The 25292-nt window shown below is 39.5% G+C and overlaps 8 pseudogenes, besides 8 other annotated features; all 8 read right to left on the reverse strand.

Moving 5' to 3' along the window:
- Nucleotides 1-25292: part of a sequence feature (sequence corresponds to BAC RPCI93-24M18) that runs on past both edges of the window.
- Nucleotides 682-725: a sequence feature (AT_rich).
- Nucleotides 995-1031: a sequence feature (AT_rich).
- Nucleotides 1522-1584: a sequence feature (AT_rich).
- On the reverse strand, nt 1691-3143 carry Tb927.4.5590 (annotated as a pseudogene).
- Tb927.4.5600 lies at nt 4440-5880 on the reverse strand (annotated as a pseudogene).
- Nucleotides 8631-8668: a microsatellite.
- Nucleotides 8831-10500, reverse strand: Tb927.4.5610 (annotated as a pseudogene).
- Nucleotides 12448-12492: a sequence feature (AT_rich).
- Nucleotides 12525-14079, reverse strand: Tb927.4.5620 (annotated as a pseudogene).
- Nucleotides 17058-17447, reverse strand: Tb927.4.5630 (annotated as a pseudogene).
- Nucleotides 17606-17683: a sequence feature (AT_rich).
- Tb927.4.5640 lies at nt 18214-19818 on the reverse strand (annotated as a pseudogene).
- Nucleotides 21577-21634: a microsatellite.
- On the reverse strand, nt 21909-23460 carry Tb927.4.5650 (annotated as a pseudogene).
- On the reverse strand, nt 23811-24917 carry Tb927.4.5660 (annotated as a pseudogene).

A 25292-nucleotide genomic window follows, 5' to 3' on the forward strand; every position in this document is an offset into this window, starting at 1 on the left:
TCACCTGGAAAGTTAGCTCAAGGATTAAGGGCGGCGCTATAAATAAACAGCCGGACGCCTGACCGCTCCCACGTAAAAAGAAACAACCTGTGGAAAAATGGAAATATACAAAATTTGGTCGCTTCATTGTTTCGTGTCAAACGATTCTATGTTTTTCACCTTTGTTTGTAAGGGCCTAGACGTAATAAAGAACGCCGTTAAGTTCAACAATGTTCACTTTTTACTGTGAAAGAGGTTCATCCAAATTTTAAAGATATATCATTTACGCGTTGCAATGGTCTTTATCTGGTTACACTTTACGGCTCTCGTTTTGTTTCAGAATGAAAATTTAACCGCGTTAAAAATGATCACAACGCTGGTTCGTCTGATTCTTCCTTCCATTCCTGGTTTATTTGTATCCTCCGGCGTTTAAACGTTGCTACTTTGCCTCCTGAAAGTTCCTTCGTTTCTGCCATTGTCTTACCTTATGTTCCACTTCAACTTGCGGCTACCGACCACTTTTATATGAATTTCTCGCTCCTTCATAGGTTTTAGTGTCTGACTAGTATACCAAAAACAAATTGGAGGAATATCACCATTGAATTTCTACACTTTATAGAGATATTCTATGTGTTCATATGCACCATTTCCAGAAGGATTCGTATTTTTATTCTTTTGCTGCTCGCCAAAGTAATTCATTAGTATTTATAGTTTTAAAAATATTTTCTTACTATAATATTATATTTGTTTCACAAATATTGGCCATTATTACTATATTTAATGAGTGGATGACTTAGAAATTACCCCACACTTAACCCAAAGCCTCTTTTCCGTTGCCACTGCTTCTGTTTTTCAGATCTCTTCACCACTGGATATTAGGGTCATGTTTAATCTACAGTCGCAACCATCACCTCTTTTGTTGCATCTATACATTTTCGAGTGGAAATGTGGGACATCTGTGGCCTTTCCAGTATTATTTTATTGTGTAGCCCTCTGGATTTTTGGATATACTTTCATTTAATTTTTTATTTTTCAGATTTTAAAAATTAAATGTCTCTTTAACTGCGTGTAACGTTGCGACCCATTTGGACTGCACACTAGACTTTCTCTCTTGACATGACGTTCACCTTATTATCTCCTTTAGTAAGGTCATTCCCACAGTCATATCGTTACTTGAAACTGCGTATATTCCGTCTCCATTTTTTCCTATTGTCCTTCTGCACTTTCTTTGAAAATGTTCATCTTGCTATTTTTCACACCAACTCACTTAAACCAACTTTACCCTTGTCATTGACTCAGGCACTTTTTTTCTCGTCTCTTTGGTAGTAATCACCACTGCTGTTGTTTTAATATTACTACGTACACAATTGCAACATACTGCTGCCATTATCCTCATTTTTTATTATTACTGTTACTATTATTGCCATGACTACTATAAATGTAATAAATGCAATAAAATAGGTTGGTAAATTTCGTCAATAGCAATAATTTTTCAAATCCTACACGCCTTTTAAGTTTCACTTATAGTCAACTTTCTCATACATTTTTTTTAAAATCATATTTTAGATATTATATATATATATATTCTATACATTTTATAATTTTCATATTGTCTCGAAAATTCTCAAAATTTCAACAATTTGCACATTTAATTAAAAAAGAGTTAACATATATCAAATGTTATAAATTTTAGAAATTTTAGAAAATATTCTTAAAATGCTATAATTATAGAATGCCAAAAAGTTCACAAAAGCAACAGTAACCAAAGACAATTAGAGTACATTTCTTATTTGAAAGAGTAATGGAATTTTTTCAAGGTTTTTCTTTACACTTACAGCCCGGAGATTTACACTCGTATTTTTTCTTTCCCTTGCATTTTTGTAGAAGTTTGGGTTCCTCAGATATTTTATTGCATTCTGTTTCTGGTGATTTTCCTTTTTGGTCTGCTAGTTCATTTTTGAGTTTAGTTATTTTCTCCGCTTCCTGTTTTTGTCTTGCTGCCGCTTTGGCTTCGTTATAAGCTAAAAGGCCTTCTAGTACTTCCGACGTTGTTAAAGAGTTCAGCTCCGTTGTCTAACCGTAATCTTTTTCCGGGTTCACAACCCTGGTTGTTTTGAGTTGCGTCCACAGTTTGTCTGTTTCTTCGTTGTTTTCTCCGATGTTTTGCTTGTACTCGGCATCGATGTCATCTTTTACCGATTTTGGCGATGTGTTGTTCGCCGCTGCTAAAAAGTTTCTGATGTGTTGTTCGACGGACGTTTTGCTTCCTAGCGCAATTAGAGTTTTTTGAATACTTCCGTTACCTGGACGACCGGTTTCGTGAAAAAAATCTTTCGTTGCTGTGTGCAAGTCCTTCCAGAATTTATTGATTCCTCCACCAACCGCTGTTTCGATGTTGGTTATTGCCGGTGTAGTGGGATCCGAGGCTGCGTTTAATTTGAAAAGCCCATTAATTTTTTGACCTTATCGATTTTTGGAGTGCCTGTTGGGAATCCAGTGTTGGTCTCCTGATTGGCGGTTCCAGTGAAAAAACCGAACTTAGTCTTAGTCGCATTGCCGTCTGGTGTCGAGATCGGGTCCCCATCCTCGAATACGGTTTGAATTAGCTCATTAGAGTGGTGGAAAGTGCCTGCTTCGAAGTCTGCGGCTGCTGCGTGCGCACACCCTTCGGTCTCTGTAGGGCCTGCGGCGTCGGTACTGTCAGGTGGGCCTGTCACGTAATAGGCTGTTTTTGCGTTGTTTATGCTCTCTAGCATTTCGTAGAAGTCCGTTATTAAAGCTGATGCAGCGTGGCCGTAGCTTGAAGCCTTGATCGCTTTCTAGGCTTTTGCTAGAGGTTGTTGTTGCAGCGTTGAGGCTTTATGACCAGCTGCTGCCACCAGGATCGTTGCTGTTTCTTGCTTAGTCTGGCTTTCATGTAAGGCGTAGATTTTGAGTCTGAGACTAAGGATATGAAGGTTTTGGATGTTGGTTGCGCGTGAGGTGAATGATGAAACTGATGCTTTAGACGTCGATCTAACGGTCCTTGCTGGTTTGTAGTATCGTACCAAAAGTGTATGTTTAATACCTTTGTTGTTTGCTGTGACTACTGCTGCAGCGGCGAGTATAAATGTTATAGCCCTTGCTGTAGATTGCGTCGTTTTGCGTACATACATTTTTTTCATGGGTTTGCCGTTTTATTATGTTTTTAGGTTTACGTATTCGCGTATACTGTGCTTTAATATCCCAGGGAGAATTTTTGTGAATGTTGTGAGGGCTCTGCTACCGCGTGCGCACTAGAGAGCTTTTGCACGACAACGTTACAGGCTTTAGCTATAGAAACTGGCCGTTCTGTTTAGCTGGTCGGTTCAGAAAGATTTGTGGAGTTCCGCGTCGACGGAGTAGCTCATTTCAAGTAAAGAGGAAATGAAATTCAGAATGCCACCCGATTTACTTTTGCAGAAGTATATACAAAAAGTCACGTAGTTAAGTATAAGAATATTCACTCTTAATTGCAGTTACTGTATGCATTTCTTCCGCTCCGACTACTGTACGGATGCATCTTCGACGACGATATAACACCAACACTTCTGTGTTGCGCATGCTCTTGAGCATGTCCCGTTTTTATGCTTAGTTAATGCTGCTGTTTTCTTCTATTGTTCTGAAATGGAAGTCCTGCATGCACTATTTTTTGAAAGTTTCTTGATGTGCTACATCAATGCTCTGTCCGTATGTGTTCTTATGTGAATTATCGCTCCTCAAAAGGGTTAAATGGTTTGTTTTTGAGGCAGCAGTACAGAGGCGGTATATCGTCTGAAACTTTCTCTACTTCATAAAACTCATCTGTGACTCTTAGAAGCGCCTATTTCGTCATTTCTATCTGTAATTCCCTGCCTTGGTACGAAGCAGCTTCTCCTTCCGTTGCTGCGGGTAATAAAATGAGTCCATTCTTACTGACCGATGAATTCCGTATTCTCACAGTATCCATTTCCTTCTTCTTCTTCCGTACGATGATCATATCGGTCTTCCACTCTGCACAGGACACTCCATATAATCTAATTTCCAATCTTAATTATCGTTCATAATATTCCCCTTGCTCCTCTCCCGTTAATTTTTACTGATTCTCACGGCTCACTAGCTATTACTTTAAATTCCCTTTATTAAACCGTAAATATACTTTGCGTAATCACTTTAGTTATACTATTCGTATATACACATTCATAATACACTCCTAATATTATCGCTACTATTGTAAAACTAACCAAAATACATAAAATAAACAATGTTAATCGGAATAACATTCATTTTATATAACCTATCACCATACTTCTTTACACTATTATGTCACTGCTATACGCATTTTTCAAAATTTAAACTAATTTGCACATTTTCATAAAAACCTCTAAAATATCACAAATGTAGCAATTCTCTCAAAAAGTAAATACTAATAAATATTGAATAAAACATTTTACAAAAATTTATTATACAAGCGAAAATGCATGCAAAAGGGGAGCTTTAATCACAACAGAATTTCTTCCTGTTGATGTCGTATATTACTTCTCTTCCGGAAAGCATCTTTCTTCCTCCGTTTTTTTTCATCAAAGTCGCAACCTTTTTCATCTTTGCATGGTGTCTTCGTTGTGTGTATTGTACATTCATCTGCTGGTTTGGGTTGCTCTTCTGGTTTTCTTTTTTTGAGGGCATGAGGAGCTGGCTAGGTTTTTCCTTGTTTCTCGCTAGTAGACGATTTTTTTGACAGTGTAATTTGTTTCTTCTGCTGCTAGGTCGTCTATTGAGGTTATCTGTTTCAGATGTTTGTCACCTGCGTTGCATGTTTCTGTTTTGGTTTGGTTTGAATTCCCGCGTCGGCTTCGTGATTGCTTCTTCGACATTTCTTTGATCTTTGCCATACTCTTGTTCTAGTAGCTTTTCTGCTTCTTCTTTTCACTTGTCTGTAGTGTACGTTGTTGTTACTTTTTTTAAGATCCTTGTAATGGCTCCTGTAAGTGTTGGTGTTGTAGCTTGTTCTTTTAAGTTCATTCCTTGTCGTGTATAAGTTAGATCGCTCATTGCTATTTCCATTTACTTGATTTCCTGGCTTAGTTTTGTTAGTTTGTTTCTCGTGGGCAGCTCGTTGTCTGTTATGCTTCAGGTGTCATAGTCACTGCTGCTGCTTCCGGCTTCTCGTGCCAACGCTTTTGGCGTTGTTGTCAAGAGCGTACCGCTTCTGAAGCCGATGTTGGTCCCCTCTGCGGCGCGCTGACACGTCTCTGATTGGAATGCCTTTGTTCCCATAGTCTCAAAGATTGTTAGGTCGTCGGTTAGCCTGGTGCCTGCTGGTCTTGGCTTGATGGTGAAGATTGGTAGGCGGTTTCGTTGTCTAGCTGGGGTTTCTAGTTGTTCCTTCGCCTTCCTAATGCCTTGGTCCGTCGTACACTCTCCTGTTGCCGTTTGCGACAGCGCCGCCACGAGATGCTTACCAGTTTCTCCCAGAAAAGTGTTTGCTTCCGCGCTGTCTATGTTTGGAAAGTTTAGCTTTTGAAGTTCTGCCAATAGTTCTTGCGTTCCAGTTAGTTCTTTGACGGCACCGATTCCTGATACAACCGCGTCGTATTGAGCGGCCGCTTTGTTGAGAGATGTTTTTGTTGCCGCTGTCAGTTTAATTTGCAGCAATGTTGTCCCGAACTGGGAGTTTGTCGCTTGTGCTGCTATTGCCACTCGCAGCCGAGCCGCTTCGAGAAAGTCTGCTTGGGCGTTGGCTATCTGATTTTTTAGTTTTCGTTCGGTGGCTTAAGCTAGGGCATTAAGATAGTCCGCTGTGGTGCAGAGGTCTTCCACCTTGTGCATGGCGTTGTTGATGGTAGACGTAGCTGTGAAAAATCCAGCTGCTAGGGCGGCTGCAAAAATGGTTGCTCGCATCATTCTGTGTGTCTTTGGAAATTCTTTGGCCCGTTCTTGAGACTGACGCGTTGCTTCCGCCTTCGGGTTTTCGCAGTTTTTTGTTGTCTAGTGAAGTCTTTTGTAGTAAGTTTGAGGGAGGGTCTATGTGGCTTCGGTTATACAGTGTGTTTTCTTAAGAAAAAGAGATGGCTCTGCGTCGTTTCACATGGCTCTTGTGTCTTTGTGCCGAAGTCGTTGCTATACCTCCATAAATTCCCTCGACGTTTGCATTGGCTGCACTCAATTTCTGTTTCTAAAATACTGCTCACTTGTATCTGATAGTATGATTTTCTGGTGTTGTGGCCCTTATTAGCCTATCTGTGGCGTTGGTGAAAACGGTTGTGCGCCCTGTGCCTACTGCAGCTACTTATACTTCGGTATTTGGAGTAAAATTTGTCGGCCTCTAAAAATCGTTTCAAATCCATTGTTGACGCTGCATCGCCGTGCGCTACTCGTGTGCCATCATTCACTACTTGAGCCGGGTACGGCTCTGATGTGTTCAGTATAACCGAAAACTACGTTATGCACTTGCCCGAGGCGGCACTGACTCCGCAGCTGGCTATTGTTGCCACATGTTTGGTTTAAATCTTAGTATCGTTGTTTTTTGTAGCTAGTTTAAGCTAGGAGGTGTCCTTTGCTGGTTGCCGTAGGCGTTAATTCCGCCCCCAGGGTTTGTATGTTGCTGGTAAGATCAGATTAGTGTTTTCTCATCTGCTGCATTGCCACTGTAAGGGAGAAACTGATGTTGTCGGCCGTTATTGCTCGGTTTGGCTTAGAATGCCGGTAGCTGATGGTGCCCTGCATTGACGTAAATGGTACGCACAACCTTCTGTACCTGATGCTTGTTCAGGCGTAATTTCTGAGTACTTTTCTATGAATTGGTTTTTGTGGCTTGCCTAAGTTATAGGTGCCTTGTCGGTTCCTTTCGTGCTGCTTTCAGCGACAGCTATTGTTAAGACGGCTACTACCGTTGTTACTCTTCTGTTCTCGAGAGTTTTGGAACCTGACATAGTTTTGCAGATTGTGTGCGTCCTATAGCCATTGAACAATTCTTTTTTGGGTTGTATAAGCTGTGCTCCATTTTAATTTATCACGGTGTTCCAGCGCCGCCATATTCGCTTAATTTCTGTTTATTGCAGCTGACGGCGCTTTCCCTGTGTGATGCGTTTACTCTTTTGGCGGAACTCACAGTAAAAGATTTATAAGTATTTGAGGCCATATAGGCATTCTTTGCCTGCTTTTTGCTTGAAGTGACCACTAGCTCGGTTTTCTATTTGATAGTTTCTTACGGGCTTGATTCCTCTTCTTGATGTTTTATCGCTGCTGCTATGAATTTGCTTGTAGGTATTAAGTTTTGTCTGACACCTTTCATATATTTGGAAGGTCTGCGGTTTATTCATTGCTTTATTCGCGGCATTGGTTGCCATGGTCGAGTATTGTTTGTGGATGAATTTAGTGCTGTTCAATTTTTTTTACTTTTTTCAGTAATATGCGGCGATTATGAAGTGAGAATACTGCAGAGCCGCGCGTGTTAAATAGTTTTAATAAAAAAGACAGTTAGTTAAGCCGTAAATATCAAGTCCTTAATTCCAAACCATTCCGTACCATATCAATATCTAACCATTTAACCTTTATTATCCTTAATATCTTCTAAAGTCACATACTTTAAATGTTTTGACTTTAGTCAAATTAACAAAGCAATATCTGGCTTTTTCACGAATACGATTTGGCTTTTATTTATGCTTGTGATTACCTTGGTTTTTCTATATGGCGTTTAGGGTTAATAACTTGTCTATGTAAAGTGCCTTATTCGCTAACTTTTTTAATCAGGTCCGTTATTTTTCTATCGGTAACAACTTTTATGTGAATTTTTCTATTTAAATTGTGTCAGCGGCTGTCTGTAACATTGACAGTGCAGTGTAAGGCCTGACCTATAAATTTTCTCTACTTTATAAAGATCATAAGGACCTTTATACACGTGCTACTTAGAATCTTTCTGCGCTCTCATTTTCTTCTGTTGGACACAGAAATCCGTCGATACTCCTCGGTAAAGATTTTTTCCTCATAATATTATATTATTCGAAACAAATGTTGTTTCTTATTACAGTATCTGGAAAAAATACTTTGATATCGCTTCACACTTACCCACGCCGTTTAATAATTTTCTCCTTCTCCTCCTTCTTTCTGTTCCTCTTCTTAACCGCACATTACGATACACCATCAGATTAAAAATAATGGTCCCCAACATTATCCCCGCCTTAGCATCGATACGTTTTTTATTAAAAGACTGGATAACATTGTTAACTCTTGACGTATCATTTTCTTCTGTGCTGTTTTGTATTATGTTATCGCTCATCATATTTTTTCCTTCTCTTTTCGTTGCTACCACTGTCTCCGTGGGTGACATAGTGTCTGCACCTACCCTTTACACCGGACTCTGCTACTCCCTAATATAACTCCCACTCATCTCCTTGTGCATGATGATAACTTTCATCGTTTTTTTTTGAAGTTGCGTGAACCCCATCTCTTTATCTCTCCATGCCATTCTGCATTCACTTCAGTAATATTTCTCGTGCTCTTCCACCATCTCTAACTATCCGTCCAACTCACTCTCAGTCACTAGGTCTCATTTTCCCCTTGTATTTGATTCATGTGCTTGTATTTTTGGCTTTCACTCGCTTTTTTCCTATATTATTCTAAAATTAGTATATACATAACTCACAATGCTATCCTATCATTATCATTATTCTTATTATTAATAATACTATTACCCTAAATAATATACATAAAATAACCATAGCAAATGTTAGAATAGTACTTATTTTTCATACCCTATAACCTTACTTATGTAAACACAGAAAACACTTTCATATAAAAATCTCATTTTTCAAACGCTTTGATAAAAGGTGTCAAAATATAGCAAAACTCTAAAAAATAGAAAATTCATAAGAGAAGCAGCAATCAGAGCAATTTTTTACTTACGAGAAAGCTGGAATCCTTACAAGTTTCGCCTTCCTATTTACAACTTTTGTCATCTTCACATTTTGTCTTATCAGGGATGTGTCTGACACACCCAGTTGTAGTTGCTGCTCCTTCTTGGTTTTCTGTTTCTGGTCTATTCCTGCTTTAGTTTTGAATTCATTTTCAGTTTTATCATATTCGCAAGAGTCTGTTGGGAAACGGGTTTCATTGTTGTTGAATTTAGCGCATTTATTCTGCTGCTCTACTGTTTGTTGCCTGGGCGTTGTTGGTTGTGCTGGAGTTGGAAATGATCCTCCTGCTGCTGCCGCTAACCCTCCTCCAAGCAAAGCTGTCTCTATTTGCGTTTCCACAGCTGTTGGTTGAGAAAGTAGTGCCAGTTGTTCTGAAAAGATGTCTTTGATCGTGTGAAGTTTGGCTCCAGCGCTTCGAGCCTTGCCTATCCATGGAATCCCCGCCTTGTCTTTTACTGCGCTGTGTAGTCAATGCAAGCGCCTTTGCTCGCTGTTGAGGCTAGGGCCGTGTCCGTGGCGCATGTCGGGTCGCTGTTGTGGAGCGTGTGGTGACCAAATAAATTATTTCGCTTTGCTACTAGTGCCGTGTTATCATGGCCGCTTGTTACCGCTATGAAGTTTCGGCCCATGTGTCTGAGGTAAGCGCCGAGCGCGGCGTTTAGTGCTTCGCTATTTAATGGCACTGTAATTGCCGTTTGCATTTCTTTGCAGTGGCTGACTAGCTTCTGCCATTGTGTTCGCGCTTTTGTTTGGTCCGCTGCGCTGGCCATCTCGTGTTCTGCTGTGTTAGCTGATTCCCCGCAATGTCGGTCGCCTGCAGCCCGAGCTTTGACTGTGCAGATGCATAGTGCATCCGTTGCAAGGGCGCCTCCTGCATTTTTACCAGGATTTATTGTTTCTGTGGCACAGTTTGTGTCCGTGTCGCCAGCATTCCACGGGAACGTGCTTGGCTCCGGGATGGCTGTGTAGGGTGCCGCACTTTCAAGAGCTGCGTCGGCGTCTTTTGGTCTTGCTGCGCTTCCATAAAGTGCTTCGATCATTTCTTGTCTGGCCGCTTTGACTATGTTTTTGATCCTTGCTTGTTTTTTGCCTATTAGTTGCTTTACATGTAAACCCCTTTTGACTAGCTCGGCCATTACTTTCCGCACCGCCTGTTTTCTAGCTCCATTTAACGGTAACTCAAACTTTTTGAACTTTGATTTATAAGGTTCCTTGTTGTTTCACAGCTTTGGATACTCGTTGAGCATTATCTGCCTCACATCCGCCGTTATTGCATCGAACTTTTGTTTCACTGAAGGCTTTGCATCTGTTAGATCTTATGGTTTTTTTATGGATTTTTCTTTACTAGCGCAGCTGCCATATCGTTGTCAATTGCTGTTAAATTGAGTGCGATAATTGTGTCTACAATTTCTTGTGCTTTGGCTTCTACTGCTTGTCTATCGGTTTCCGACCCCGCTGTTAGCACGGGGAGCGGCGGTTTCTGTATTAAGATATTGTAAAAGGTGCAGATATCTCTGAACCCTTAGACGTTTTCGTGCGTTGCTTCGGATAATGCGGTGACGGCAACAAGGCTAATCAAAAACAAAAAACCTCGCCTGCAACAGGGCATATCGGGTATCGCTCTTTGACTGAAACAGAAGAAATTAAGAGAAAAAAGACAAGTTTGCATTCAGTTTGCAACCGATTGTTTGAGTTAGTCGGAGGCTGTTCAATGGCTATCTGTACCGCGCTTACGGTGCATAAAAATAGAGTAGGCGATCCATTTTCCTAACCGTTGACATTCACTCTATTATAGCAAAAGCACTCCAAAGGCTTGTGGAATAAGTAGAACAAAAAATGATTACCATTTCTATTTAAGGTTTCAGCCGTTAGTTTTTATGTGTTTCTATCTGGTTTTCTGGATGCCTGTTTTTTCACCTATATTTTAAGTTGAAATTTATCCCGTTGATAAAATTCTAATGCATATGCACTGTAAACCTATTAAATTTGTCTATCTCTTGAACATTAAAGACATCCCTGTGCACCAAAAAACATGACTATGCTAGTGATAACTATAAATATACTTTTTATATTCGTCTACTTATTCTATTTGATCCAAGATTTCACTTATCGATGGTCACTATCTGAAAAAATCCATACTGGTTCTAAGATGTGCATGCCAAGGTCGGCGTGTTTGCTATTCAACAGCCTGTCACCATTATGTCTCGGCGAATTAGAGCAGCTGCTAGTTGTGCTGTTGTTTCTACAAAGGTTCGGGTAAAGTTTGGCCATTGGCGCAGCATCTGTACTGCTTTTTACCTCTTTTTTAATTTGCTTGTGTTAGTGCAGTTGGTAGTTAAGCCGCAAAATTACTCAAACATTGCTGCTTGGATATCCGATTATTTTACCCTACTTCTGTTAGCTTTTGTAGCTGTTGCAGTTTCAGCAGCTTCAACTTTCCTGCTGCAACAGAGCGGCTCCAAGTGCTGCATAACCTTTTCTGGCTGCTCCATCACTTCCGTTGTTATTGTTGTTTTCTTTTAAATTTGATCATATAGAAAGCCGTATGGGGATTAAATTAATATAGGAAATGTCTTTTAGATTTCCTTCTCCTACATTATTAAGTAAAAAGGATTTCAATCTTCTAGCTCTCCCATTTAAAAATACTTGTCGCGTCTTTGTGTACTGTAATCTAGCGAAACGAATAAATGATTGTTTCTATCTAATGACCACCCTAAATCGCTGTTATTTAGGGCTACAAAGGTCAAGTGTCTCTAACCTATTTTGTGATTCTATTATGAATTTTTCTTTGATTTTCCTTTTCGTTCTTAATGTGCATTTCCACTTGATTGTAATCTATAAATTTTGTGCTAATTTTGGCATCTTGTGCACATTTCAATGCACTCATCAGCTTCTGTTCCCTCTTTTCTCCACCTGTCTTCGTGTGGTTTGTAACAATCGTATTTTAAACGTGATTTCCGCCACTTTACGCTTACTCCACTGTGTTTGTTTGCTTTGAATTCATTGTAGTGAATTCATCTAAAAACTTCACTCCTCGAAGAGATATTGATAGCATATAAAAGTGTCGATCTTAGTGACCTTTAACTTTAACCCCTTCTTTTCGTCAGTTACAGCGACTCAATTTTTCTCTACACTGAATTATATCTCCCTCATTTCCTCGTGTATTATGGTGCCCATAGTTGAGTTTGTGTTTGAATATTCTGATTTTTCATCTTTCTATCTTTCTACTTTTGTTATAGTATTTTTTGTGCTGTCTAATTCATTCACCTCATCCCATAGCGTTCTTTACATTTTTTAACTTCTTTTCGTTCTTGGTATTTTTGTGCCGGTAGTCTTATTATAATTTTAGTATGTAAACACTAACAAAACTCTAGTATCATTAGTATCGTTCTTTCTAAACCATTAAGCAGAATTAGAATAACACTCATTTTCATCTCCTCTCACCCGAATATGTTACACCCACATTATACTTTCATACCAAATTTTGATATTTTTAGATTATTTGAAAATTTCACTGATTTTCTCATTTTGATCAAAAACAGTTAATATATATCAGATTTTATCATAATTTTTTTAATTATATAAAAATATCAAAAATTTTGTAAGAAAGTAGCAAGTGAGTGTAAATAATCCTCAACATGCTACTAAACTTACTATAAAAGCAGCTACAGTAGGAGCCAATTTCTTATTTAGGAGAATACTTGACTCTTTCATTTTTTCATTCCATTTTCAACCAGGAAACTTTCCAGAATCATTGTCTGCGTTTACTGCACATTTATCCTCTTTCTTTTCTTCCATTTTGGACACGACTGCCACGCAAGTTTCAACTTTATTTCGCACCCATCTTCTGTTTTGCACTTATTTTTGTCGGTTATCGCTGTGCATTTGTCGCTTTGTTCTTTAGCTACTGTGAGTTTGTTGGTGAGGCTTTTTCTTGGGCTCTCTCTGCCAGATCCTTTCCAAGGTAATAAGCTAAAACTTCTGCTCCATCAGCCGTGCCTGCGAGTGCTATTGGTGTTCCTTTTATCGGTTTCTCTCTTATTTTTATCGATATTTCTGTTTTCTCTATTTCGTCGGTTATTTTTGTTTTGAAGGTTGCTGGATCCTGTGGGAAGAACTTGTGTATGAGGGCCTTTTTGTCTTCCTCTGTTTTAGGTGCTTTGGACCCCGGCGAAGCTAGATACGGTAGAATTTTGATTAACTGCTTGTCAGCCTGAAGTTGCTTGGCATTGCCTCTATGCATCTTCAGTGCCGGACTGTAAGTAGCTTTTTTTTAGCTCGCAAATAGTTTCCGCAAGATTTGCTGCCGAATCTGTTCGCCAGGAGCCGTCTTTAGTTGCTCCCTTGCATTTTCCTTCTTTGTTTGATTCGAAAAGTTGTGTTTTAGCTGGCGTTGGCTTTATTTTAGTTACTGCTACTGTTGTCCCTAACACATTTGAGGCTGAGTTCGGAGTTCCTTTGTTGCCGTATTCGGTGCAAATGCCACCTACCGTTGTGGCCCCTGCGGCGATCGAATTTACTGTTTTTCCAGCTGCCGTCACTGTAAAAGAATGCCACGCGAATTGGTCATCTGTTAGCAAATTCATATGTGTGGCTGCTTTGTAACGACGTTGGCGGCTGTTATCTTTCCCGGGTTTCCTGATTCTAGGGTGCAGTTGGAGTTTTCACTTAGTTTTAGTTTTAGTGTTGTTTCGCATGTATAGAGTGCGGTGTTGCCCCATGTTGTGGCTCCGCTTCCGCTTTTTGTTGCTGAAAGCTCTGCTTCAGTGTTTGACAACTGGTGCAACAGCCTTAGTTTGCCTACCCGCTGGTTTAGCAGGGCGATTGCCTCGCTGAGTGCCGCTGTGGTTGCTTTATTTTTTTTTTCTGTTTCCGCCGCCGCTTGCTTAGCTCGCAAGTGTAGTGCTGTAAATGCTATTTTGAGTTTGGAATCTGAAGCTGCTGCCGCTGCCAGCCTGTATGCTTCTGTTGTTTTGATTGCTGTTGTTGTTTCGTCCGCTGCCTCGCTGTAGGCGTTACGTAGCTTTTTAGCCAGTTGGAAGTGATACCTTGCTTCGCTGCATGGATCCGTCACTGCTGGTGTTGCTTCGTCTACGTTTTCTGGTGCGGCCTGGACTATCGTACCGAGTCTTGCGACTGTACACAAAACTATTAACAACATTTGCCCTCTGTGCGATTGAAAAGTCATGTTATTATACTTTGCTTGTTTGGGCTTTGGTTAAGTATGAAAAGTGTTAGGCGGTTCGGTTTTAGCTGTTATGAGACGGTATTTCACTCCTTTGTTATGTGGTATTGCTTTCGTTTGCCGGCGCTTTGTACAGTCTGTCTCTGGGCGACGCATGGGCCGTTTTTATTAAAAAGGATTCGTAAATGTCTGGAGATTAAGTCTGGTGGCTGTCAGTGCTTTGGTATCCAGTGAATTCCATCGCTTCTTTCTTTTTCCGAAGCAAAAGCAAAGTGATACCTTGTATTCTGCATAATGATCTGTATTTACGGTTATTCCATTATTTTGTCATGTTTTATAGTCTTTGGTGTTGTTACATCCTTCACCATATTGTCAATTCACCACTAGTTTGGGAATGACAATTTTCGAATCACCTCGACGGTTTACTTGCAGGCTTATCTGGTTTCCGTCTGAATGCCTTTTTTTCTGGAACGTTCTGTTTTTCTGGCGTCTTTCGATGTTTATTAGCTCTGTAAACGTCTTAAGTCGAATACTTCGACAAACATATCTCATTTTAGTTATTTTTTCTCGCTTTAGTTCTCTTCCTGACTGCTTTTATAAACTCTGTTTTTGCGGTTTATATTTTATGTTATTTTATTTGAGTGCGGAATATTATGAGTACCTTTGTAAGTTTCTTCTCGGATATGAGTGGTTTGAAAAACTCGGGTTGTTATTGCAGTGAATTTATTTTTATAATGATAATATATCTTTCTTTTATGCTACTTTAACACATTTTGTTCTGCATCTGCTGTATTTAGGTTTCTCTGTGACTGTTTTAGCACAGGTGTGCTTATAGCACGAAAGAACATATTTTTGTATCGGATAATTCGAATCTTATGCTTTCTATTACGCTTTAATTTCCTTCGTTAGTTTGTACTTATAATTAAAAAAGAGCACTACCTGTCTGGCTCTCTCAACTGTGTGCTTGCGCCTATTTTTTACTATGATTGGTTTTAGTATGCTTGCGTTTAAGAGTCGGCCATTTGTGGCCAGACCTCATATTTTTGTGGCCTGCTTGTTTACGGTGTCGTTCCAGTGGCTGAGGATCGGTCTTTATTCCAATGTAAGTCAGTTAGTGCTTCACGAGTTTCAGCGGACTATTCGTGATCCAATAGGGAATCAGAGGTGTACCATTGCAAATTCTCTCCACTTTTAAAAGTCCAGCTAAATTGTTAGACCTGTGCAGCCTTTTTGAGCAGTTTCAGCGTTTTTTTGTTTTTTGTGCCTACAGTAATCTAGCAGGAGTCCAAGCTTTGAAAATTTTCTGTCAAAAGTATTATATTGTTGCCCACAAGTGTTGGACATTATCACTATGTCCAGTGAGAAGAAATTAGATATGACATCACAGTTACACAATCCACTCCTCATGCTTTTGCTTCTTTGTATTTTTCTTCAAATCCAAACATTTGTATATGCCATCAGATTAAAAAAATAGTTTCCATTATAACCATATATGCAGTAGAACATATGCAGTTTTGAGTAAAATACTGGGCATTATTTCGAGTTTACACTGTGATCATCCGTCGAAACTTACAATGATACGCAAATAAAGTGCATACATTTGAAGATAGCTCGGCTTCACATTCTATACGTCGAATGCCTCGCTTTGTACAGCGACATTCATAGCACCAAAAAAAAGTTGGTGTTGTTCTTTTTCAAATGATTCCTTCTATTTTAGACTTAAGTGCTTGCATTCCGTCACTTGTACCATTTCTTTTTAATGTTAATCTATTTCTTAGTACTTTTCTTCTATTTTATAGATGCTGAGAGCTGTAAGGGAGATGAAATACCTTTTAAAAATGACGTTTCAAGTTCATTTGGTGCCTGCTACGCCGGATGAAATAGTAGTCTCGCAAGCCGCCGCATCTCTGATCTACTATATATGCGATTTGGGGTCAATTTTCTGCTTTGTGTAGTTGAATATAGGAAAAGACAAAACCCTCGATACCATCTAATAACATCACCAACTTACTACAGCACAAGAGTTACCAAGGCTAAACTTTCCAACAATATGTTATGATGCAATAACACTTTATTTTTGTTTCCCTTCTCTTTTATTGTGGTTTCTTTTGCTTGCTGTTATTTTTTAAAAATTGGTGCTTGTTTGACAACACTCCACACGTTACACCCGCATCATCAACAACTTACATTGTCAGTGCTTTCGATGTTTACTTGTCTCAAGAGGAAGAAGAACTTTTAGACAAAATTTTCGGACGTTACCAGTTGAATACACTTCATTACATTGTGGTGTGCAAATAATAGAACATAGAAAAGAAAAATCAAATTGGTAAAACAGTTATTGAGAGCATATCAGTGGCTTTTATTTTACGTAACTTCTACTTGCGCTGCTTATTTATATTATTTGTGGAAAATCATTTACTCTTTATATTGGACTCTGTCTGATTCTTACTCTCCACTTCATCATCTCCTTGTGTATAGTGATACCATCATCATTTGTTTGAAATTGCGCATTTTTAATATCCACTCCTTTATTTGTTTTGCTCATTCCGTTTAATAATAATTCTCTTTCCCTCTCCCACAAAGTGTTGCCTTCACCATCGCACCCCCTGAGGTTGCACCATTGCAATTTTTTAAGAGATATTTTGACGAAATTCGTTCAGCACTACAACTATTACTATATTATTAGTATATACACACACAAAACGCTTATCTATCATTATTATTGAAACGTTAATTATTGTCAATAAAATAAAAGGACAGTTAAAATTAAAATACCGCCTATTTCAAATACCAGATCACTACACTGCTTTAGACTTGTATGAAATTATTATGCATATTTTACTAAATTTTATGTTTTTCAAAAATTTACCAATTTTCAAATTTTCATGCAAAAGTATTAAAATATACCAAATTTATAATATTTTGGCAAATTCTGTAAAGAAAGTAAATTTTATGAACTACATAAAATTGATCTAAAATCATTAAAATAATAAATCCCTACAGAACTAATATAAGAAAAAATTCGAGAAAAATTTTCTATTTGAGAGAATACTACCATTTCGGTATTTCTTCTTTTATGTAACATATTCACCGTGTTTACCCTTTCCAAATGCACAATTCTGTTTGTCATCTACTTTTTCATTTTCCCAACTCGTTTTATCACTATGTTGCTTACAGTTAGAGTGTGTTGCCCCCTCTGGTTGCTCTTCTGCTCCTGCTGCTGTATTTTCTGCTCCTGGTTTATGTTTGCATTCCCCCTTTCCATCTTTTTCTTCCAATTTTCAACCTTTGTTTGTGCAGATCGTGTTTGTTTTGTTGTTATTTCAGCCTGTTGTAGGAAGTTCTGCTGAATCTTCCCGTGTGTTCGTTGAAGAGAAGCCCCATAAGAAGCGCCGATCTGAAATTCACAAAAGCAGAATTACGGCGCCGTGTGACGATACGGGGCTGAAAACAAATATGAGAAAAATTTAAGTGAAGATGGACGGCTGTTTAATAAGGGACAGGATGTGCAGAAAAAACGTTGTGTTGCTAAAAAATTTTTTTAAAATATTGTAAAAAACAATAAAAAAAATTAAAAAGATATCAAAAATTTTAAATAGTTAAAAAACTAAGCACCACTGCAGAACTGGGGTCAAATAAGGGTTAGGTTCCGCATAAAAAAAGAGCTCGTGCATCAGTTAAAAAAAATCTATAGTCGTGACGTTTCACAACTGGTAAAAAAAAACTTATTAGTAAGAGGAGAAATAACCCTAACCTTAACCCGCTCAAGAATTAGTTTATTTTTTATTTGAGCGTAACTTTTGCCCTCTGCGGCGACATTCTCAAAAAACGAAAAAAACGAAGGTAAATAATTTTTAAAAATGCGCGAGATTTTATAAAATCCGCCAAAAGACACAAAAAATGGAAAATCGATCTAAAAAATTGAAAAAATTTAACCTTCAAGCATTTTTTCTAAAGAGATAACCCTAAAAATCCTAAAAAAATTCAACAGGAAAAGAAAAAAATTTTTGGTCGCCAGAAAATATTTTTTTTCAGAATCAGATTTTTTACAAACACACACTTTTTTGGTGAAATTAGGTGTTAAAATATATCAAATAGCAAAATTTTAGCAAAGGAAAAATTTTAAAGGGGAAGAGATTAAAACAGCAAGGCCACAAATGCAGCAGAAACCACGCTGAGGGCGAAGTGTTTGTTTACTAGAATAGAAGAATCTTTGCATTTGTCCTCAATCCAACCACAAACTTTTGCCTTTCCTGTTGGAGGAGTGCCTGGCACTACCTCGCATGTCTCCTTAGTTGTATGGCTAGAGCAATTTACTCCAGGTTTGGCTCCCTCTGTTGGCTTTTCTGCCCCTTTTACCGCTTCCTTCTTGCCTTCCTCACTCAAGGTGCACTTTTTTCCCTCGTCGCCTTTTGGGTTGAAAACGCAGCCCTGGGGTTTTAGCTTATCACACTCATCTTGTTTGTCCTCGCCTTTGGTATTGCATTCTTTTTCCGCTTCCTGTTGTTTTAGTTTACTTGTGCTTATCTGCTTGGCCGCTGCTTTCGTTGCGCCTGTTGTGGCTTCCTTTGGGAGTGTCGTTATGTGTAGAGCCGCTGCCAATGTCTCGTTGAGAGCTTCTATCATTGCCTCGGCTGTGGCTTGTTCTTGTGCTCTTTGTTCGTAATGATCTGCTGCTGTTGCAGCCTTTTCGAGTTCGCCGATCCACGCTGGCAAAGCTATCGTGTTTGCTGCGGATGTGAATGTAGCGCAGGCCGTGGCACCTGCCGCGTGGTTTCCATCGCAATTGCCGGCTGCGCTGCCGCTTGCTGGGTTGCCTATATAACCTATGTTTCCGTTGGTGCCTTTTGGTTCATATATGAGCGCAGTTAGGGCCCTTGTTAGCTCCTTCAGCGTTTCCGCCGTCGCTGATTTTACTGTGGGTGCTTCGGTCCTGCATTTTGTTTTGATTGCCTCCCAGTCGGCTATGTCTGTACCCGTGTTCCAGGCTGCCTGCGTCTCTGTGGCCGTTGTATAGCACCCTGTGTTGCTGCCGGCGCTCCCGGAGCCTGAGCTGCAGAGACAAGCTATGGTCGCAGCTACTGAAATTGTTGCCGACGCTCCCGCCGAGTTGGCAGTCCCACAGTGTTGCTGGCGGTCGTTGCCTGCGCCGAGGAGTTTTGGGACCCTGTCTGTGCCCGCGCCTCCGTACGCTGCCTTTTTCAGGGCTGTGGTTATTTTCTCTTTATCTGCAGTGTCTCCGCCATCACGTGCGAGCTTATTTGCTGCCGCCAGCAATTTCTCCACAGTCTTATTCACGTTTCGGCGGAGGCTACCTTTGTCGCTGGCTAAGCTTCTGAGTGCCGTCTGCGTTTCTTCTGGCAGGGTTTCTAGGTAGGCGGCGGCATCTATACATTGGAGTCGAGCGCTGCCGCGGCACTTTTAGTCGAGTTCCCCTTCCGCCGGCTTGGTTTGCCGCTCTGCCTTTGCGGTATCTGCAAGCTGCTGAATTGCTGGGTAATGAACTAGTATTAAATTTATGTGGCCTGCGATCTTTGCCGCTTCCTTGGCGCCCTGCCCTGGTTGCGGCAGGTCTTTGACATTATCTGAAGAAACAACTGCTCTGCACAGCAAGCCGAACTCTCTCCTGTTTATGCCCTTGTCTGGCCCGTTGGCAGAGCCACGGTTTGTTGACAGCTGCAAGAGGGCTGCTACCTCTACGGCTAAAGCAAGCATTGTTCTGGCTACATCTCCTGGCGTCATTTTGCCGTGTGGCGTTGTTGTCGTGGATGGCCTAAGGCTGCTGCTTGTGTGCTGTTGCTGTGCTTCTCGGTAGTGGCTCCCCTTTGATTCTTTGAGGTTGTGAAGTTTGTGTAATTCCGCCTTCAGTTTTGTGGCTATCGCTCTGCAGATTACCTTTGCCGTCCTTGTTGCTTGTGCCGTGTCCCTGTCTTCTTTTGTTGTCCTTAGCTTTCCTTCTCCAACAGGTGTCAGTGGCAAACTCTGTGTATTCGAATCCTGTACTGCTATTTCCTTTTACTGGAGTTAAGAAAAACCAATTCAGGCATATACAATATGATATTTTATTCACATTTTCTTAGGTGAGTTTTTAAAATCTAGTATTTATGAACATCCTGACACCATTTTTAAATAAAAAAAATGTGTTTTCGACTTGCAAAGAAAGCCAAATGATATTTTAGGTAAATGATTTTGCATAAATGAAGAAAAGTGACTCACACATTAGGAAATGTAAATTATCACTATAATTCGCTGTATTTGGCATGTATTTTAACTTGTAAAAAGGTTGGCTTCACCATAGAAATCCATGCAAAATATGACATAAATTTTGTTTTCGACAGATTTCCACACTCATTTGAAGTTTATAGGATACTATATCTATCACCCGCATATCTTCCAAGGTCTGATTCTGTGATTCTTTAAAATATCACACATATTTTGTGTTTGAAAAATCATGTTGTATGGATTCTAATCTGTTATATCTACTACTAACTGCTTTGAGGTACATCCAGCTCTAGCAAAACTGTGAGGTCTGTGCTTAGATCGTATTCGCGGGTTGGTTGGGATTTCTGCAGGACCTGCTTGCTTTTATGTTGTTCCAGCTTAAGGTTTGATAGCTTAGGACTTATTTTCGACTCCTTTGGCTTCTAGCACATCTTTTTCGCTTACTATAAATGAATATGCCCTTGTTTATACTATTAAGCACTCCATCGACGAAAGTCGTTAATGGTTTGCTGCCATACCAGTATAAAATTGGTTAGGTTTAGCTGGAAATTATGTTTAATTCACAAAACTCTGTAAATGATATATATATATATATGTTATCAGAAGTAGTTTCTGCGTTTTAATTTTTTTATCTTTGTGGAAATCTATTAGTAGTGGTAGTTTTCAAACCATTCTTAATAATATTATATTGATTCACACGATTATTAGTCATTATTTATATATCTGATAATAAGACTTCAGCATTACATTACACATATACAAAACCTTTATCCTCACCCATATTCGGTTCATTTAAATATCTGTTTATTAAAATCTGGCATAAGAATACCTATTACAGTTATAACTACCTTTTCTGTAGGAGTACGCATTCATTTTTTAATAAAATATGGGTATCATCAGCTTATTACCTTTCTTATAATTCTGATGTATTATGTTTTTCACTTTTAGGTCGCTCACTGATAATAGCGTGGAGAATACACTTTTCCTCCACACTCAATTCTGTTATTTCCTCAATATCCCCTACGTCATCTGTGGCTGTTCGATATTGGAAATAGTAATGCACGTTTTTAAAACTGCATATATTCCATCTATTATTTCACTTTGACTTCCTATCGATACGCGTTTCCTCTAAAGTAATATTCTTTGTCTTCTTCCACTTACTCACTTGCTCTCATCCTACCCCTATAATCGCTTTTAGTTCCACTATTTTAGCTGCAGATTGAGTTTCACCACCACTCTTATTATAATATTTGTATATAAACTCTCACAACACTCTCCTATCATTATATATTATTACTATTACTATTTCCATTATCATCATTAGCATTACTGTAATCTTAACTTATGCCCATAAAACAAACTGAAATATACCAAGTTATAAAATTGGATTAAAGATCATTTTTATACCATATCAAATTATTGCTTTGTATCCATAGACATGTTTCCGACACATGTGTATACTTGTATTTTCCAAATTTTACGATTGTAACATATTCATCAAAAATTATTAAAGTGTATCTAAGTTCAGTAAATGTTACCATATTATATCAAAATAGCATATTTTAATGATTTCGTAAAATTGGTCAAAAATCCATAAAATTTTAAAGTCCTTAAAACGCTACCAAGCAATCAAAAACTACGGCAATCAGAGCAAATTGTTTGCCTGCTAGAAAACTACCATTGCGACACTTTTCTGTATCCTTGTCATCCTCATTATCTTTACCAGTTTCTAAATGCGCAATTTTGCTTGTCTCCTGTTTTGTCATTTTCACAGGCCGTCTTGTCATTTCCGTGCCTTGCACACCCAGTTGAAGCTCCTGTATCTGGTCCTCCCGCTTGATCTTGTGCTCCTTCTGCTGGGTTTTCTGTTGTTGCCTTAGGTTTGCATTCCTTTTTGCTGTTATCATAAACGCAATGCTCGCTTGGGCATTCTGCTGGGGTTTTGTTTTGTTTTGGGCACCGCTGCCGGTCCTGGCCGCTTAGCGATTTGGGTGTCGAAGCTTCTGCGCTTGCCGTAGCAAAGGTCAGTATGTCCTCCTTTGTATATTATAGGTTTGCTTCTTCTTGTAGGGCTTGTAGGTTTGCCTTAATATGTGTCCGCCTTATTGTCTCCTCTTTGTATTTTTGATATTTTTGTGCAGCTATCCGCAGTTGCTTTACCAATGGCACCTTGTTGAAGCCACCATCATTGCCTTGGTAGTGTGCCGCGTAGTCGACGCAGTTGTCGTTGGCCGAGGCTGTACATGTTGTGGTCGTGGAATACCCTAGCATTACGGTGGTCGCCTTCGCATTCTGTTTCGCTATGAGCGCCTGCACAGTCGCTAATGCTGTGTTTATCTCTGTGCCCAGGTCTGTCACATCGGCCTTGCTTGGGCATGCGTCAGTCGTGTCTTTGATGCGGTCATTGTTGTTGCCGGATCCCGTGCCTACTGCTTTGTTGCGAGTGTCGGTCGGCCCACACGCGTCGTCTGAGTCGTCTGCGCAGATACACACTATATCGTGTCCTAGAGCTAGGCCATTTTGCGCCTTTGCGCATTTTGTCGCTTTGCCACTCATCTCGCCTACCTTTTTACAGGTAGCAGTCGTCGGGTTGTATTTGAAGTCGGCTCCAGCTCCGCACATGGCCGTGGTCAGTGCCGTATTTATTTGCTTTATCAGGCTGCCTCAGTCGTCTGCCGGCTCCGCTTTGAGCTCTGCGGCTAGCTGTTCTGCCGCCTCAGCTATTTTTTTTATGGCATGGCGCGAGTGCGCGACCAAAGGACCTTTTTGTTTTAGCGGATTATTTTCTAGCCACTTTCCACTGCCGGTCTCTTTTGTATGCTTCCTGTGCTGCCGCCATGTTTCCCACTTGTCTTTCCAGTATAGCGAGTTTTCTGCCGCTTTTAGCGTATCTTTCATTTTGTCCCACTTGCCTTCGGGTTCAGGCGTGTCTAGCAAGGCTTTCCATTTGTCGTCGGCAATGCTCGTGTTATAATAAAGTATTTCGAGATAGTTCGCGTCCTCGGCCGGTGGCTTGAACGGCTCTATTTGGCCCTTGCTGGTCAGCCTCCAGGCGTTGCATAAGGCAAGGAATTCCACCTGGGCGTCTCCGGCCGTTACCGTCGTCTGTTTTGTAGCTGTCATTAGATCCAGAAGCAGAAGCAGGTTGTAGCAGCTGTGCATTGCTGATTTTTCAGCTTGGTCGGCTTTATACTTTACCTCTTCGGGATAGTGTCCAGTAGGCTGCCGTAATTCTCTCTGTTGTTGGTGGCTAACGGTGCTTGGTGTTATTTACGTTCGTTGGTACTATCCTTAAAAGAAAACTCCTGCAAAATCGGATCAGAGAGCATTGGTTCATGGGTTGAAAAGCAGTGAGGGCCATGCGCTAAACCGCTTCTTTTTTCCTCTCATAGCCGTTTTTCTTACATGCTATGTATGTAGATTATGAGAATCATCCGTTGGCTGGCGCCGCGCGGTTCCATACTTTTGTAGTCGGTACTTCTTGCAGAAGTTTTTCCGACATCTCGTTTATATTTTCTTAGTCTTAAATAAATCCCCTCCTTAAACGCATCACCACAAATATTTCAATATTTAAAATCCAATTTCTTTCCGGATACTGCATAAGTTTGCAGTTTCCAAATGTTATTTTTTTTAATTCCTTGCTTTTTTAATTTGCCATACCAACTTAGGTTTACCATAATTCCCCTTGCCCTCTCTCTCCAAGAGAACACGTTTGCTGCAAGATGAATGAATTCAGTTTCTCCAATTGGACCACTGAATAGGATTAAAAAGAAATGTTCTTTATAATTCAATCCAATCATTATTCTTGGTAAAAGAAGTCTATAACCTATATTTGTCTCTTTGCACACACTCAAAGGAAGCAATGGCTTATAAATACTTTGTTCTGACCACCATTCATCCTTCATTTTAAGCATTATATTAAACGCTTTCTCAAACTTTCTGAATGCCCAAACTCTGGCTATTATACCATCTACATTCAAGTAACCTTTATGATTTGCAGGCCACTTAATTAGGTGCGTTAGGTTTAGCTGCTCCTCTGCCAGATAGCAGCTTGAAAGAACCAGTAACATCTTTCCACATGCTCTCTGTGTTCTGAGTTCATAAGTAAACCCAACTGGGGTACACAACACTGTGGAGTTGACATGAATAGAGTTGGAGATATTTGTCCATATTTTACTATGTCTTCTTCCATAAACTTATCTTGGCTAGCTGCAATATTTTATATAATATACTTTACAGCATTTTCATACTTATTTCCATCACTAACAATAACATTAGACCCATCTACGGTTATTACAATATCCTCATTACTTGCATTCTGTCTTTCTAAAAAATTCCATAACCCATCTAGGGTTCTTAACATTACTATACAAATCTCTCATCTCAATTGTAATAATTTCAATATTACTTAGTTTGGCACTCAATATGAATCTACACCATCCTTGAGTTACATGAGATTGAACTACAACAACAAATACTCTAGGATTCTTATGCTCATTATGCGTTATATTTGTTATTTCATTTGTGTTATTATCTTGAATAGTTATTAAGCTTAAACACGCCAAAAGTAATACCAGTGACAAGAGTAATAGCAAAGATCTCAAGATAACAAATATCTTTACGCAGAAAACCTTTAAATTTTTAGAAAATACTATGAGGAAAAAAGAGTTTAACAAGAGAAGTCGGTTGAACCACTAAGACACTTAGCCGATGAATCATTTCCTACACATGTATAAGAAATTATCTGATACCTCTATGATACATCTGTTTAAGGGTGTATGCTCAATATCTAAAGCCAACATATGTGTATGCATTTGCGGGTTTTGTTATAAAAGTTAGCTTGAATCACAGCTGCTGCAGCGTACTACACGCATTCAGCTGTTTCCTTGTCTTTTATACATTGCTGTTTTTATTAATTGCTATGGTAATTGTAGTATACATGTACAACATGTGGTTCAGATGTACTAAGAATATCACTAGTTTACTGTCATGAC

The sequence above is a fragment of the Trypanosoma brucei genome, chromosome 4 (assembly GCF_000002445.2).
Source record: "Trypanosoma brucei brucei TREU927 chromosome 4, complete sequence".
Classification (NCBI taxonomy): Eukaryota; Euglenozoa; class Kinetoplastea; order Trypanosomatida; family Trypanosomatidae; genus Trypanosoma; species Trypanosoma brucei.